We start from the raw sequence: 17,788 nt of genomic DNA on the forward strand, positions 1-17,788 counted from the left end.
GGCTGGAATGTGATCCAAAGCACAGTCTATACAAATTAAATTGCTATTGTATCTTTTAGTTTCACAATCCGGGGGAATTTTAAACTGAATTCTCAGTTTGTATCTCAGGTTATACTATCTTTCAGATTCTCTCAATCTGATATCGCACTTGAGATTTAGACTTAAGAAAGGATGTACTGGCATTGGAGGAGTTCAAAAGAGATTCACTCAGCTGATTCCTGGGATGAAGGGGTTGACTTATCAAGAACGGCTAAACAGGTTATTCATTCGTGTTCAGAAGAATGAGGGGTGATCTTTTTGAAACGAACAAGATTCTGAGGGTGCTTAACAGGGTGAAGAAGGGTCTCTGACCTGAAACATTAACTCTGCTTCTCTCTTTACAGATGCTGCCAGACCTGCTGAGTATTTCCAGCATTTCTTGTTTTTATTAACAGGGTAGATGTTGAGAAAATGTTTCCACTAGTGGGGGAATCTCAAACTAGGCGACATAGTTACAGAATAAGGGGACACTCATTTAAAACTGAGATGCAAAGGAATTTCTTCTCTCAGAGGGTAGTGAATGTCTGGAATTCTCTACCCCAGACAGTATTGGAGGCGATATCACTGAAAGTATTTAAAGAGGATGTAAATAGATTTTTGAAATATTGGAGAGTTGAGGGCAATGAAGAGCTGGCATGAAAGAGGAGTTGAGGTCTGGAGCAGATCAGCCATGATCTTACTGAATGGCAGGGCAGGCTTGAGGGGCCGAATGGCCTACTCCTGCTCCTATTTCTTCTGTTCTTATGTTATGTTATATCTAATGTATATGTCAGGATGCACTATGGGAATTAATACTGAAACTTATAAACTCATAATGTGTGTAAATATTGGGCTGATATTTCACTTGAATCTCAGAGTACATTAAGGCGGCACAGTGGCGCAGTGGTTAGCACCGCAGCCTCACAGCTCCAGGGACCTGGGTTCGATTCTGGGTACTGCCTGTGTGGAGTTTGCAAGTTCTCCCTGTGTCTGCGTGGGTTTTCTCCGGGTGCTCAGGTTTCCTCCCACAAGCCAAAAGACTTGCAGGTTGATAGGTAAATTGGCCATTATAAATTGTCACTAGTATAGGTAGGTGGTAGGGAAATATAGGGACAGGAGGGGATGTTTGGTAGGAATGTGGGATTCGTGTAGGATTAGTATAAATGGGTGGTTGATGTTCGGCACAGACTCGGTGGGCCGAAGGGCCTGTTTCAGTGCTGTATCTCTAATCTAATCTACATTATTGTAGTTAATTCTGTAAGTTTGAAAAGGGAACTCTGTGCCATAATGAAAACAAGAAATGCTGGAAATACTCAGCAGGTCAGGCAGCATCTGTACAGAGAGAAGCAAAGTTAACGTTTCAGGTCAGTGACCTTTCAGATGCTGCCAGACCTTTTGAAAGTCCATGTGCACCACATCAACAGCATTGCCCTCATCAACCCTCTCTGTTACCTCATCAAAAAACTACAGCAGGACAGTTAAACATGATTTTTCCCTTAAGATATCCATGCTGGCTTTCTTGAATTAACCCACATTTGTCCATGGGATTATTAATTTTGTCACGAATTATTCTTTCGAGAAGTTTTCCCACCTCCAAAATTGAACTGACTAGGGAGTGAAATGAGGTGAGTTGCTCTAACAGAGAGCCAGCACGGGTTCGACAGGCTGAATGGCCTCCTTCTGTGCTGTAGCCATTCTATGATTGTATGATTCTAGCGACAACTGTTGGTGGAGAGGCAGTGATGCAGGAATGGGTTGACAGAAAGGGGAAAGTCTGGGCTGGTGTGTGTTCGGGTTTGTGAATAAAGGTGATTTGGAAGCTGTGTTCCAAATTGAAGTGTTTACTGGAAGGAAGAAGTTGATGTAAATAAAGAGTAAAACGTGTTAAGTTGAAGTGTGGTGTGATTGGGGATAGCAGTAAATATTGTGTTGGTGAATTATTTGTGTTAATAAACTTCCACTGCGCCCTCTGCTGCAGGCTGCTGTTTATATCCAGCTGTGTATTAGTGCTGTGTGTTAACGAGATAAATGTTTGTTTCAACGCTGTTTATAAAGCAATAGCATTGCACTCAAACAGACCCAGACATAGCAACACACGTACAAAAGCAAAATACTGCGGATGCTGGAAATCTGAAACATAAACAGAAAATGCTTGAAATAATCAGCAGGTCTGGCAGCATCTGTGGAGAGAGAACAAAGTTAATGTGAGCTAAGGAAACAGACCTGAACTGTTAACTGTTTCTCTCTGCACAGATGCTGACAGACCTACTGAGCATTTCCAGCATTTTCTGTTTTTATTACAGCAACACAGGTGTTGGGAGGCTCAGCCTGGCTACACAATGTTACAAGGACGCTGAGTAACACCATCGACAACGGGACAGAGAGAAAAACACACAGAAAACCAAGAATAGACTGTGAGGAAGCAAAAGTGAGGGACAGAGAGAGAGGCAACGAGACTGAGATGGAGAAACAAGGCATTTGTATGATTGTGTTCTCCCTGTTATCTGAAGGTATTTCCTGGTGTGTAAAGATGTACCCTGTTGTGTAAAGGTTTTCCCTGTTATTGTTTTATTTTCTGTTACTGACCGTCTCCTCACTGTGACCATTTGTCCTGGTTTTATTGTGGCCAACATCACCATCTGGTGGTGGAGAGGAGGCTCTGCAGGAAGGGGTTGACAAAGTGGGAGAGACTCGGCTGGTCCGTGTTTGCAGCTTGTGTTCGTGTGAGCAAAAGTGATTTGTTGATGATTGATGTGTTCACTAGAAAGAAGAAGCTGATTGCAATAGAGTGCCTTTGGAAGCATCTTGTTATTATGGGTAAATACTTGATGTATTGAAAGTGAACTGTTTGTGTTATTACCAAACATAAATAGCAGAGAATGGTTTCGATCCATCGACCTCTGGGTTATGGGCCCAGCACGCTTCCGCTGCGCCACTCTGCTAACTGCTGTTTTCAATTTTAGCTGCCTGTTAGTGAAATATGTTCATTTCCCCAATGTTTTTATAAAAATCGGATTGGAGTCGGATTTCTCAAGAATCCCGGACTCAGCAACACACGTGCTGACGGACTCACCCTCACTGCACAATGACACAAGGACACTGAGTAACAGCACCGACAATGAGGGAGACAGAGAAAGACACACGGAAAACCAGGAAGATATTATCAGGACCCAGAAATGAACAGACAGAGAAAGACACACAGAAAACCGGGAAGATATTATCAGCACCCAGAAAGGAACAGACAGAGAAAGACACACAGAAAACCAGGAAGAGATTATCAGGACTCAGAAATGAACAGACAGAGAAAGGTACTGAGCAAACCAGCAAGAGACAGCGAAATAAAAGCAAAATACTGCGGATGCTGGAAATCTGAAATAAAAACAAGAAATGCTGGAACCACTCAGCAGGTCTGGCAGCATCTGTGGAAAGAGAAGCAGAGTTAACGTTTCGGGTCAGTGACCCTTCATCGGAACGAAGAGTTAACGTTTCGGGTCAGTGACCCTTCATCGGAACGATGAAGGGTCACTGACCCAAAACGTTAACTCTGCTTCTCTTTCCACAGATGCTGCCAGACCTGCTGAGTGGTTCCAGCATTTCTTGTTTTTATTATAAGAGACAGCGAGAGACTGATGAACACCACTTGGAGGGAGCACTGAGGGTGGCAAGGGTCCAGAATGTAGTCTGGCTGGGGGATTTCAATGTCTATCACCGTGAGTGGCTCGGTAGCACCACTACTGACCATGCTGGCCGAGTCCTAACGGACATAGCTGCTCGATTGGGTCTGCGGTAGGTGGTGAGGGAACTAACAAGAGGGAAAAATATACTTGACCTCATCCTCACCATTCTGCCTGCCGCAGATGCATCAGTCCATGACAGTATTGGTAGGAGTGACCACCGCACAGTCCTTGTGGAGATGATGTCCCGTCTTCACATTGAGGATACACTCTATCGTGCTGTGTGCCACTACCACTGTGCTAAATGGGATAGATTTTGAACAGATCTAGCAATGTATAACTGGGCATCCATGAAGTGCTGTGGACCATGAGCAGCAGCAGAATTGCAGGCAACCACATTCTCTAACCTCATGGCCCGGCATATTCCCCCACTCTAACATTACCAACAAGCTGGGGACCAACCCTAATTCAATGAAGAGTGCAGGAGGGCATGCCAGGAGCAGCACCAGGCATACCTTGAAATGAGGCGTCAGCCTGATGAAGCTACAGCCCAGGACTACTTTCATGCCAATCAGCAGAAGCAGCATGTAATAGACAGGGCTAAGTGATCCCACAACTAACGGATCAGATCTACACCCTGCCACATCCAATGATGAATGGTGGTGGACAATTAAACAACCAACAGGAGGAGGTGGCTCCACAAATATCCCCAGCCTCAATGATGGGGGAGCCCAGCACATCAGTGCAAAAGACAAGGATGAAGAATTTGAAACAATCTTCAGCCAGAAGTGCCGGGTTGATGATCCATCTCGGCCTCCTTCTGAAGTCCCCAGCATCACAGATGCCAGTCTTCAGCCAATTCGATTCACTCCACGTGATATTAAGAAACGACTGAAGGCACTGGATACAGCAAAGGCTACAGGGCCTGACAATATTCCGGCAATAGTCCTGAAGACCTGTGCTCCAGAACTTGCCGCGCCCCTAGCCAAGCTGTTCCAGTACAGCTACAACACTGGCATCTACCCGGCAATGTGGAAAATTGCCCAGGTATGTCCTGTACACAAATAGCAGGACAAATCCAACCCAGCCAATTGCTGCCTCATCAGTCTACTCTCAATCATCAGTATAGTGATGGAAGATGTCATCGACTGTGCTATCAAGTGGCACTTGCTTTGCAATAACCTGTTCAATGACGTTCAGTTGCTTTCCGCCAGGGCCATTCAGCTCCTGACCTCATTACAGCCTTGGTTCAAACAAGGACAAAAGAGCTGAACTCAAGAGGTGAGGTGAGAGTGTCTGCCCTTGACATCAAGGTAGCATTTGACTGAGTATGGCATCAAGGAGCCAGAGTAAAACTGGAGTCAATGGGAATCAAGAGGAAAACTCTCCACTGATTGGAATCGTACCTAGCACAAAGGAAAATGGTTGTGATTGTTGGAGGTCAATCATCTCAGCTCCAGGACATCACTGCTGGAGTTCCTCAGGGTAGTATCCTCGGCTCAACCTTCTTCACTACTTCATCAGTGACCTTCCTTCAATCATAAGGTCAGAAGTGGGGATGTTTGCTGATGATTGCAAAATTTAGCACCATTCGCGACTCCTCAGATACTGAAGCAGTCTATGTAGAAATGCAGCAAGACCTGGACAATATCCAGGCTTGGGCTGATAAGTGGCAAGTAACATTTGCGCCACACAAGTGCCAGGCAATGACCATCTCGAACAAGAGAGAATCTAACGATCTCCCATTGACATTCAACGGCATTACGATCGCTGAATCCCCCATTATCAACTTCCTGGGGGTTCCCATTGACCAGAAACTGAACTGGAGTAGCCTTATAAATAGTGTGACTACATGAGCTGGTCAGAGGGTAGGAAGCATGCGGTGAGTAACTCACCTCCTGACTCCCCAAGCCTGTCCACCATTTACAAGGCACAAGTCTGGAGTGTGATGGAATGCTATCCACTTGCCTGGATGGGTGCAGCTCCAACAACATTCAAGAAGCTCGACACCATCCAGGACAAAGCAACACGCTTGATTGGCACCCCGTCCACAACATTCACTCCCTTCACCACTGACGTACAGTGGCAGCAGTGTGTACCATCTACAAGATGCACTGCAACAATGCACCAAAGCTACTCAGGCAGCACCTTCCAAACCTGCATCCTCTACTGCCTAGAAGGAGAAGGACAGCAGATGCATGGGAATACCACCACCTGAAAGTTCTCCTCCAAGCCACACATCATCCTGACTTGGAACTATATCGCCATTCCTTCACTGTCGCTGCGTAAAAATCCTGGAACTCCCTTCCTAATAGCACTGTGGGTGTACCTACCCCACATGGACTGCAGTGGTTCAAGAAGGAAGCTCACCACCACCTTCTCATGGGCAATTAGGGATGGACAATAACTGCTGGCCTGGCTGGCGACGTCCACATCCCATGAAACAAATAATTAAATGCAATAACAGCTCATCTCAGTTCCTAGTATTTCTAAATCCCACCAGTCCAACATAAGCTGAACAATTATTGCATGTTGTGATTGACGGTCTGGTCTGTAACCTGCACTGTATCACAGATTGCTGACATTTGCTAACTGGAAGTGAGAACTGCAAAATCGGGACAGTAGTTCACATAGTCTGTCAGTGTGAAAGAATCAGGCAATGTGAGGTAATAGAATTTGTCTGTAAATATTACACTCATATTGCTTTATATTTTTATATTAAAAATAAAAGTAATCATTTCGTGAAAATAGTGACATGTTGTCCAAACTTTGGTAGCCAGTTGTTTTCGTCTTGCACTCAGCAGGGAAATCCACAAGAATACCAATTTAAGGGAAAACAACAACTTTCTTCTGTATGAGAAGAGAGTGCTGATTGGTTGACAAGTGAACTCTGATTGGGCGAGGCATTGCCATTCAGAATGCATCAGTTTATGGTAACTGACAGATAACTGCCCAGCTTTGTTTGCAATTTAAACCAGGCAGCTTGACTCTGATTGGTCAAGGCATTGCCCTGTGGAATGAGCCAGTGAATGGCTGTCACTTATTTTGTTTAGCTGAAACTGGCACAACATGTGTGCATGTTCTTTCTGTCTGCAAAGAACAGGGCCCTGTGTATTAATATATGTAGCTTACAGTACACACCAATGCACCACACTGCGAGACCTACTGACAGTCTTAAATTGGTTGTCAACGTAATTCTTAGCACACTGAGAATTATTTAGCAAATGTTGTCCTATTGTGGAATCACATCTCATGTGGGATACTGTGTTTTGAGTTTTGCAAGCACGGGTTGGTTGGGTAGGGCCCATTGCGAACAGCGGAAGGGACATGTTATTTGATACAATCCGCCAGTTTTGGGATGTACGGTCTAGAAACCTAGCATCACACTGGTATTGAAATTCAAATATCACGTTACTTATTTGTGTGATAGGCAGGACGTCTCTTTTGCTTGACAGCAGCATCCTGTTAGTGGCGAACACCACACTTGTTGCTCCTGCATAGTAACAGCAGGAAACAGCTGGCTTCACCTGTTACTCAAATACTGGGGATAAATTACCCTTCCAGGGTAATTTGAGGGAGACTGGGCACTTTTCAGGGCTCAAAATGACGGCCTTCAGCCCATTTATAAGTTTGTGCGATATACAGTGAGAAATGATCTGATCAGTGTAGCCATTGTAATGCAGGATGTCTTTGATTCGCCCTATTTCAGCATCAAGCTTGCATGATGAGCAAATGACTCAGCCCTATTTATGAGGTTGTTGATAAGACCAATCTTATAGCGCGTGGAACTGTAAGAATCCCAACGCGTGTATTGACCAGTGAAGGTAGGTTTGCGGTAGACTGTGGTGGAAAACCACTTAGCAGATTTCTCAACTAGTACATCAAGGAAAGGGAGCTCATTTGACTGCTCCATTCCAATGGTGAATTTGAGTGTAGGATGGAGCCCATGAAGACGTGCAAGGAAGTTATTTCATGCAGCTGCGGATTCAAATATAGCAAACGTATCATCTACATATTGGAAATATGCAAGAGGTCGGAGGTTAGGTGTCATTCCCTTAAAAACAGTTTTGTCATGGAATCCAACAAAGATGTTTGTGAGAGCTGGGCCGAGAGGGGATCCCATGGCAACACCAGCGAAACATGGTGTCAATAAAACTGAACTCAACTGTGCAAGTTGCCGAGTTCATAAGTTCAATGAATACTGATTCACACAATGGTGACGGGTCTAGATCACCATGATATAGCACTGCAGTGCAAATATCTATGGCTTCCTGAAGTGGTACATTGGTGAATAGGCTAGCAATGTCAAATGAACACATGGACACGGCATTGCTATCGATATGCAAGTCCTGTATGGTCTTCACAAATGTGAAGGAATCCTTCACTGTGCATGTGGAGAACTTGCTCAAAAACTGGTTGTAACAATTTGCCCAACCATTTGGCAAATTCATTTCAGGATACTATTTACATTACTTCAAATAAAGAAAACACAACGACACAAAGAACTGAGCACAACGCTGAAAGTTTCACAGCAAATAGTCAAATGGGAAAAGGATGAAATACAGAAAGAAAAAGCCTAAAATACTGAAAACACTCAGCCAGTCCGGAAACAACTGTGGCGAAGAGAAGCTCGGGTTAATGGTCCAGTTCTGTGACCCTTCTATAGACCTGAAACATTGCTCCTACCTTCCTCTCTCCACAGATACTGCTGGAACTGCTGAGTGTTTCCAGAATCTTCTGTTATTATTCAGATTTACAGTGTGTGCAGTATTTCTCTGTTTGAAAATAAAATATTCCCTGAGAGGAATGGAACTTTACATAAAAAATAGGAGTAGGCCATTCGGCCCATCGAAATAGCTCTGCCATTCAATAAGATCACAGCTGATCTCCTACATCAACTCCATCTTACCACACTAGCACAGATCCCTTGATTCCCTTAGTATCCAAAAACCTATCGATCTCTCTCTTGGATATACCCAATGATTGAGCATTTCCATCTCTACAGTCACAGAGAGATACAGCACTGAAAAAGGCCCTTCGGCCCACTGAGACTCTGCCGACCAACAACCACCCATTTATACTAATCCCACATTCATCCCATATTCCCTACCACATTCCCACCATTCTCCTACCACCTATCTACACTAGGGGCAATTTACAATGGTCAATTTACCTATCAACCTGCAAGTCTTTGGCTGTGGGAGGAAACTGGAGCACCCGGCGGAAACCCACGTGGTCACAGAGAGAACTTGCAAACTCTGCACAGGCAATACCCTGAACGGAACCGAGGTCACTGGAGCTGTGAGGCTGCGGTGCTAACCACTGCGTGTAGAGAATTCCAAAGATTCACAATACTTTGAGTGAAAAAAAATTCTCCTCTTCTCAGTCCTAAATGATGGAGCCATTTATACTGAGACTGTGATCCCTAGTTCTAGATTCCCCAGCCAGAGGAAACATCCTCCCAGCATTTACCCTGTTAAATCCCTTAAGATTTTTAGGTGCCAGTAAGATTACCTCTCACTCTTCTAAATTCTGAGGAATATCGGCCTCGTCTATTCAATCTCTTCTCATCGGACAATCCCCTCATCCCAGGAAGCAATCGAGTGACACTTTGATACACTTCCTTTAAGGCAAGTATATCCTTCCTCAGATAAGGGGGCCAAAACTGTACACAGTGCTCCAGGTGTGATCTCACCGAGGCTCTGTCTAATTGTAGTCAAACTTCTTTATTCTTATAAAAACTCTTCACAATGTTGAACACAACTATTAACTGCCCCATTAACATCTCTGCTCTAAGAAGAAGGACCCCAGCTTCACACACCCCAGACCCCTATTCTTTCCACATTCGCTGAATTCCTGCATCTCTGATACATTCTAGCAAATCTCCTCTGCACCCTCTCTAAGGCCTTGACATTCCTGCTAAAGTGTGGAGCATGGAATTAGACACGATGCTCTAGCTGAGGCCTATAACCAGTGAGATTTAGAAAGGTTCAGCCTCAATTCCTTGTCTGTGTCCCGTACTCCCATTTCTGGTTTCTGACTCAATGTCGGCTCTGAGCTGTTGAAACTGCCTGAATAAATATTTCCACCCAACAAAGCGCTCGGAATGTGAGAAGGGACAAAGTGAGTGACCAAGTACATCAACTCCAAGTAAAACTCCACCATGTAGTGAAAACACTCAAAACACAACGGCTCTTTTAAGAGCCACCCACAATCTCTCTGAAAAAGCTGCACCAACATCTCTCTAGAATTGGTTTATTTCATTGGTTTTAATGCTCAGTAACTCTCTGGAACTTTTTCACTGTGTGTTTCTTTGTGTTTTCTGTTTCAATCTGGTATGGAGATTCTGGGAAGATGAGTTTCACTGCCTGGGAGGATCTTTGTGGTTTTCCTGCAGAAACACAAAACAAAGTCTCTTTTCAGAGTCACCCACCGCCTCATAGGGACAGCAGTGACCTGGGAACAGGAGCTGGGGTGTGTTTTATGCCGGAAATATCAGTTAATGATTTATGTTGTGCTCTCGTTATATTCCAATCTCTGAATTGAGCCTTTCCACCACACCAGGGTTATGGGGAGAGTTTTCATCGTTTCTTTTCCAAACGTACAGACGATGTTATAAAGTTGCTGATTTACCCAGATGGCGGATTCTCCCCTCACAGTGAAAAGTAACATCGCACCGTCACATCTGCCCATTGTTTTATAACTGAATAATTAGTCAAATGGAATTATTTGTGATGTTATTTCCCCCGAGACGGTGTTTCCTGCAGTGAAACTGACAGGGTTTGTGAAACTGATCAGTTTCAGCTCAGTCATTCAGGGACCTGGAATTCCTGCAGTTTGAGCCCGCTGTAACCCCAGCCCACTTCTGATTGGTCACCCTCTTCTCATAAAGTCAGTGACAGAACATGAGGAGGCCATTCGCCCCATTAAGTCCATGTCGGGTTTCCAATCTGTTCAGTCCCCGACTCGATCCCCAAAGCCCTGCATAATCCCTTTGGGTCAAAATGACCGTGGCAGGACTCGAACCTGCAATCTTCTGATAACATCATGGAATATACCGAAGTCAGATGTCTTATCCATTAGGCCACACAGCCATTAACTCACATGAGTGATTCAATCAGAGAACCTCGAAGCACAAAATACAAAAAATCATTGGTTGAACCTGTCAACCTGGCAGAATATTTGAATTTGTGAAAGCCGCCAATTTCACTATGGAAAAGAAGTGATCGACTGGAAAAGTACATAAAAATCTATTTTCCCGTAGCGGTTTAAATAAACTTTTAAAACACAATTTTGCTTTTACCGACTCAAATTGCTGGTGCTATTTTATGAACAGCTTTATTTTGCCAATTTTTGTCAACTTCTTATCCGTAACTGACAGTAAAAGACTCCGTTCAGCAAACTTTCACACGACAAATAACTCAAACTCCGTGTGGAAGTAATAAATTACAGACTATTGGTAATTCCCCTTCACACAGGCTTCAGGGGGACAGGGAGAAGCCACTGAAATAGTTGCTTCATCCTTTTAAAAGGTTCCCATTCTGTCCTGTTACTGACATGTTGGAATCAGATTTGTATTTAACAAGTTATTTCTGTGAAAACAAAATCCTCAACGGACCAGCTGGGAATCTGGGAATCACTGTAGTAAAATAAAAGGCTTTTGATTGAGAAGACGGGACCTTCTCACCAGCAGCCGGGTTACATTCCCCTCACATCCTTATACAGTGAGCAGCTCTTTCCCTCGAGAAATAGCCAGCAGCAGTTGGAAGTTCAGTAAAAGGATCGGTTCATTGAGACAAGTTTCTGACTGACAGGTGGTGCTGAATATTAATACAAGAAGGTCCTGGAATGGGAAACAAGTGTCCAGAGTGGGGTCTGAAATCAGGACAGGGAAATGGCCAGCACTGACACAGATCATTTCATTATTACATTGATATCTGACTGTCTATAAGGAGAAGCGAGTTAAACACATGATGGTGAAAGGAATGGAAGATAACACTGGTTGTTCTAGATGAAGAGGGATAGACAGAGGTGTGGGTACAGCAGACTTCAGACAGTAATCAGCCCTTTCAGATACTGTGGGTGGATCTGAAAAGAGCCTTTGGGTATTTGATAAAATCCTGGCAGATTGACTTGGTTTTGGTGCCCGGAGCGCTGGTTTTCTTGGGCAGCAACACGGCCTGGATATTTGGCAGCACCCCGCCCTCAGTGTCCTGGAATCAAAAGCAAGTGTCCAGAGTGGGACCTGAAATCAGGATAGGGAAAAAAGCTCTTTGTTTAAAAACCCTCAAATAGCTACCTTGTAATCGGTCAGGTTACTAATGTTTTAGTTAGTGTAATTTATGAATAATTACTAATTAGGAAGTGCTGTTTGGACAGAGTGTAAAGCTGTGAGTTGATGTGTGATGGACTTCACTGACTAGGGGAAGGAGGTGCTCTTTGGTCTCTCTTTTCTTTTCTGCCTTTTCAGCCTCCATGGTACAGGGGAAGAAGCTGATCGGTGAGTAACTGGTAAATTATTCTACTTATTACACTTATTACACGAGCAATAATGAGTTTGTAAAGCTAAGTAATGGCAGGGCAGCTCGAAAAGTAAAAGTTCGAAATTGGGGGAAGGCAAATTTTACAAAACTGAGAGGTGATTTGGTGGATGTGGACTGGATACAACTACTTGAAGGAAACCCAAAGATGTTTTATCAGTCCATTAAGAGCAAGAGGATAACTAAGGAAAGGGTATGGCCTATCAGAGATGTACAAGGGAACTTCTGTGTGGATCCAGAAGATGTGGGTGGGGTTCTTAATGAGTTTTTTGTCTCTGCCTTCACAAAGGAGAGGGATGATGCAGACATTGTAGGAAAAGAAGAGGAGTGTGAAATATTAGATACGATAAGCATAATGAGAGTGGAAGTACTAGAGAGTCTGACATCCTTGAAAATGAATAAATCACCAGGGCCAGATGGTTTGCATCTGAGGTTGTTAAAGGAAGCCAGGGAGGAAATAGTGGATGCGCTGAGGATCATCTTCAAATCCTCACTGAATATGGGGGAGGTGCCGGAGGATTGGAGGTCTGCGAACGTTGTTTTCTTGGGCAGCAGCATGGCCTAGATATTAGGCAGCACACAGCCCTGAGTGATGGTCACCCCTCCCAGCAGCTTGGTGAGCTCCTCGTCATTCTGGACAGCCAGCTGTAGGTGTCTGAGGATGTTGCGGGTCTTCCTGTTGTCCTGGGCCGCGTTACTGGCCAACTCGAGGATTTCAGCGGTCAGATACTCGAGCACAGCAGCCAGATAGACCGGGGCTCCGGCACCCACACGCTCAGCATAGTTGCCCTTTCTCAGGAGCCTGAGAACACGGCCCACCAGGAACTGCAGTCCAGCCCGGGAGGAGCGAGACTTGGCCTTGGACCGAGCTTTCCCGCCGGTCTTTCCTCTTCCAGACTTTTCCAAAAATATACTTGAGGACATTCCGTGCTGACCACTGCCTGATGGATTGGTGGTCAAAGGTGTTTTTCCACACAAACATTTCCGCGAAGGCACGGTCCAACTGGATGGAGCGTTCCATGGCAATGTGACCAGATCCATCCTTCGCAACACCGGGGTCAGATAGAACCTCAGCACGTAGTGACACTTGGTGTTTGCATACTGGGGCTCTACGCACAGCTTGATGCAGCCACATACGAAGGTGGCCATCAGGTTGAGGGCGACGTTGAGTACATTTTTTCGCCTTTATCCAGAGGTTTGAACATCGTGTCCCTCCGGACCCTGTCCATTTTGCGTCTTCAGATAAAGCGGGAAATGGCTCGGGTGACCGCCAGAGCGCAGGAGTGGGGTATGGGCCAGACCTGCGTCACATACAGCAACAACGTGAGCACCTTGCACCTGATGACCAGGTTCTTACCCATAATAGAGAGTGATCGCTGCTCCCACATGCTCAGTTTATGTTGTACCCTGGCTACTCGCTCCTCCCAGGTTTTGGTGCACGTCCCGGCCCTTACAAACCATATCCCCAGCACCTTCAGGTAGTCTGACCTGACAGTGAAGGGGACAAAGGATCGGTCAGCCCAGTTCCCAAGGAACATGGCCTCGCTCTTGCCATGGTTAACATTGGCTCCCGAATCCAGTTCGAACTGGTCGCAGATGCTCATCAGTCTGCGAATGGACAGCGGATCCGATCAGAATACAGCAACATCATCTATGTACAGGGAGGCTTTGACCTGAGTGACTCCACTGCCTGGGATTGTCACCCCTCTTATGCTCGCATCCTTCCTAATAGACTCAGCAAAGAGTTCGATACAGCAAACACACAAGGGAGGGGAAAGAGGACAGCCCTGTCTGACTCCAGATTTGATTGGAAACTTTCTGATTACCACCCAATTTTTTGGACTGTGCTACTGATGTTTGTGGAGAGCAGTTTGATCCAATTGCAGATTCCCTCCCCAAACCCCATTTTGGAAAGAACGTCCATCATGTGTGTGTGCGATATCCTGTCAAAAGCCTTCTCCTGGTCCAGGCTGATGAGGCAGGTGTCCACCCTCCTGTCCCGTACGTAGGCGATCGTATCCCTGAGTAGCACGACACTATCAGAGATCTTCCTGCTGGGTACAGTACAGGTCTGGTCAGGGTGAATCACCAACTGCAGAGCAGACTTGACTTGACTGGCGATGACTTTGGACAGAATCTTGTAGTCTACATTAAGCAGTGAGATGGGCCGCCAATTTCTGATTTCTGCCCTCTCCCCCTTCTGCTTGTAGATGAGGGTGATGATGCCTTTCCTCATGGATTCTGACATGCTGCCGGCCAGGAGCATACTCTCGTACACTTCCAGCAGGTCTGGGCTGACCCAGCACCACAGGGCCGAATACAACTCAACTGGTAAGCCGTCGCTTCCGGGAGTTTTCTTCGTCTCAAAAGACTTGATGGCCTTTGTCAGCTTGTCCAGAGTTAGCGGTTTGTCCAGATTCTCCTGCATGCTGTCATCGCAGACCTCTGTGATCGATGACAGGAAGGACTGGGAGGACGTGCTGTCCATAGACTTCACGTCTTACAGCCCAGCATTCAAGGATTTGCTAATCCTTAGTATGTCGGACTGCGAAGTTGTGACCGAGCCATCCTCTTCCTTCAGGCTGCTGATCACAGAGCTCTCTCTGTGTACCTTTTGGAAGAAGAAACGCGAGCACTTCTCATCCTGCTCAATGGAGCGGACTCTGGACCGGAAGATGATCTTGGAGGCCTCCGTGGCAAAGAGCGAGGCCTGCTGGCTCTTCACCTCTTGGAGCACCTCCTTGACCTCGACCCCCATCGACTGCAGCCAGAGCAGATTTTGCATTCTTTTCTGGAGTTGGGACATTTCCCTTTGTCTCTCTCACACCCTCTGAACACCTTTGGAGATAAAGAACGTCTTGATATTCACCTTGATCACTTCCCACCAGTTCACCGGATACTCAAAGAGGGTCTCACTGTTCTCCAACTTTTTCAATCTCTTTTGAGTTCCTCAATGTTCTCTGGGTTAGCAGTGTAGCATTCAGCTTCCATGTCTCCCTGCCAACCCGCTGGTCATCCTGTAAGTGACAGTCAGCCAGTAAGAGGCAGTGGTCGGAGAAGAACACCGGCTTGACGTCGGTGGATCTGACCGTGAAAGCAGGGGACACATACAGGAAGTCAATCCTGGAACGGGCAGACCCGTCCGACCTTGACCAGGTGTATCTACGCTGCGCTCCGTCTGCAGGTTTGCTGAAGACATTGTGCAGTTTGGCATTTTTTAAGAATCTGTGCGGAGCGTCCAGTTTTCTGTCGTCACTGCCAGATTGTCCAGCTGCATCAATGATGCAGTTGAAGTCACCTCCAAGAATGACCGGCCTGGATGTCACCAGCAGCAGTGTGAGTTGCTGGAGGATGGTCAGCCGCTCACTGTATTGGACCGGGGCATATACGTTGCTTAACTGGAGCGGAGCATTGTTGTACATTACATCTGCTACGAGAAGGCGACCGCCCACCAGCATCTTAACTTCAGAGATGGTTAAATTGCCTTCACGCAGCAGAATACCCAGGCCGGAGGAACAGGAATCATTTCCCCTGGACCAGATCGATGTCCCATGGGTCCTAGTTATGCCTGTCTTTTTGTGGGATATGTCGAGCATTCTTTGTTCCAGTCCTACTCAGGCCCCCTCCCCCAACTCTTTTTCCGGTACATTGATGACTGTATCGGTGCCGTTTCCTGCTCCTGCCCCGAACCAGAAAACTTTATCAACTTTGCTTCCAATTTCCACCCTTCTCTCACCTTCACATGGTCCATCTCTGACACTTCCCTTCCCTTCCTCGACTTCACTGTCTCCATCTCTGGGAATAGGTTGTCTACCAATATCCATTATAAGCCCACCGACTCCCACAGCTACCTCGACTACACTTCTTCACACCCTACCTCCTGTAAGGACTCCATTCCATTCTCCCAGATTCTCCGTCTCCGACGCATCTGCTCTGATGATGCTACCTTCCATGACGGTGCTTCTGATATGACTTTTTTCCTCAACCGAGGATTTCCCCCCACTGTTGTTGACAGGGCCCTCAACCGTGTCCGACCCATTCCCCGCACCTCTACCCTCACCCCTTCCCCTCCCTCCCAGAACCGTGACAGGGTTCCCCTTGTCCTCACTTTTCATCCCACCAGCCTCCATATCCAAAGGATCATCCTCCGCCATTTTCGCCACCTCCAGCGTGATGCCACTACCAGTCGCATCTTCCCCTCCCTTCCCCTGTCAGCATTCCGAAGGGATCGTTCCCTCCGCGACACCCTGGTCCACTCCTCCATTACCCCCACCACCTCGTCCCCGTCTCAGGGCACCTTCCCCTGCAATCGCAGGAGGTGTAATACCTGCCCATTTACCTCCTCTCTCCTCACTATCCCAGGCCCAAAACACTCCTTTCAGGTGAAGCAGCGATTTACTTGTACTTCTTTCAATGTAGTATACTGTATTCGCTGCTCACAGTGTGGTCTCCTCTACATTGGGGAGACCAAGCGCAGACTGGGTGACCGCTTTGCGGAACATCTCCGCTCAGTCCGCAAGCAGGACCCTGAGCTTCCGGTTGCTTGCCATTTCAACACTCCCCCCTGCTCTCATGCTCACATCTCTGTCCTGGGATTGCTGCAGTGTTCCAGTGAACATCAACGCAAGCTCGAGGAACAGCATCTCATCTACCGATTAGGCACACTACAGCCTGCCGGACTGAACATTGAGTTCAATAATTTCAGAGCATGACAGCCCCCCATTTTACTTTCATTTTTAGTTATTTTTTCTTCCTTTTTTTTTACATTCTTTTTTACATTTTTTACAATCTTTTTTTGCATTTATTTCATTTCATCTTAGTTTGTTCAGTTTGCTTACCCACTGTTTTTTTTTCAGGTTTTTTTTCAGGTTTGCACTTGCTGCTGTTCAACATTCAGTGTATTCACACCTAATCTGTACTAATGCTTTGTCTTTCAACACACCATCAACATATTGTTTGCCTTTGCTCCGTGACCTTTTGGTCAGCAATGTGGCCTGGTCCAATCTGCACCTTCTCCTTTGTTATCTCTTGCCCCACCCCCACCTCACTTGCTTATAATCTGTGACTTTTCTAATATTTGTCAGTTCCGAAGAAGGGTCACTGACCCGAAACGTTAACTCTGCTTCTCTTTCCACAGATGCTGCCAGACCTGCTGAGTGGTTGCAGTATTTCTTGTTTTTGTTTCAGATTTCCAGCATCCGCAGTATTTTGCTATTATTTTTGTGAGTTTGAGTGCCATTTTGTTTTTCCCTTTTTTAAGGCTTCATGAGCAGAGAGTACAGGGAGTGTTTGAAATGAGCAAGTCTCGCTTTGATTCAGGACTCTTACCTCTCCGCAGCATCTCTCTATGAGAGATTGAATTTGATGTCATTTCATTCTCAGCTCGGGGTCTGTGCGGCTCAGTGGCACTTCTGGCTGTCTCCCGCTTCACAATCCATCAGTACTGAGAAAGCAATGGGGAATATTACTCACATGTTGTGTTCTTTAATTTTTTGGAAAACTTGAATGTATGTATTTTCTTCCAAAACACGGACACCAAAACACTGTTAACGTAGA

The 17,788-nt window shown here is 45.9% G+C and overlaps 2 non-coding genes across 2 annotated transcripts; both read right to left on the reverse strand.

The window, feature by feature from the left end:
- Nucleotides 1–2,888: 2,888 nt before the first annotated feature.
- trnam-cau (transfer RNA methionine (anticodon CAU)) lies at nucleotides 2,889–2,960 on the reverse strand. Its single transcript has one exon. It is a non-coding gene; the product is annotated as a tRNA-Met (tRNA).
- A 7,737-nt stretch (nucleotides 2,961–10,697) lies between these two features.
- Nucleotides 10,698–10,786, reverse strand: trnar-ucg (transfer RNA arginine (anticodon UCG)). The gene is given in 2 exon segments: nucleotides 10,698–10,733; nucleotides 10,750–10,786. It is a non-coding gene; the product is annotated as a tRNA-Arg (tRNA).
- Between the last annotated feature and the right edge of the window lie 7,002 nt (nucleotides 10,787–17,788).

This window comes from Heterodontus francisci, chromosome 35 (genome assembly GCF_036365525.1).
Source record: "Heterodontus francisci isolate sHetFra1 chromosome 35, sHetFra1.hap1, whole genome shotgun sequence".
NCBI classification, from domain to species: domain Eukaryota; kingdom Metazoa; phylum Chordata; class Chondrichthyes; order Heterodontiformes; family Heterodontidae; genus Heterodontus; species Heterodontus francisci.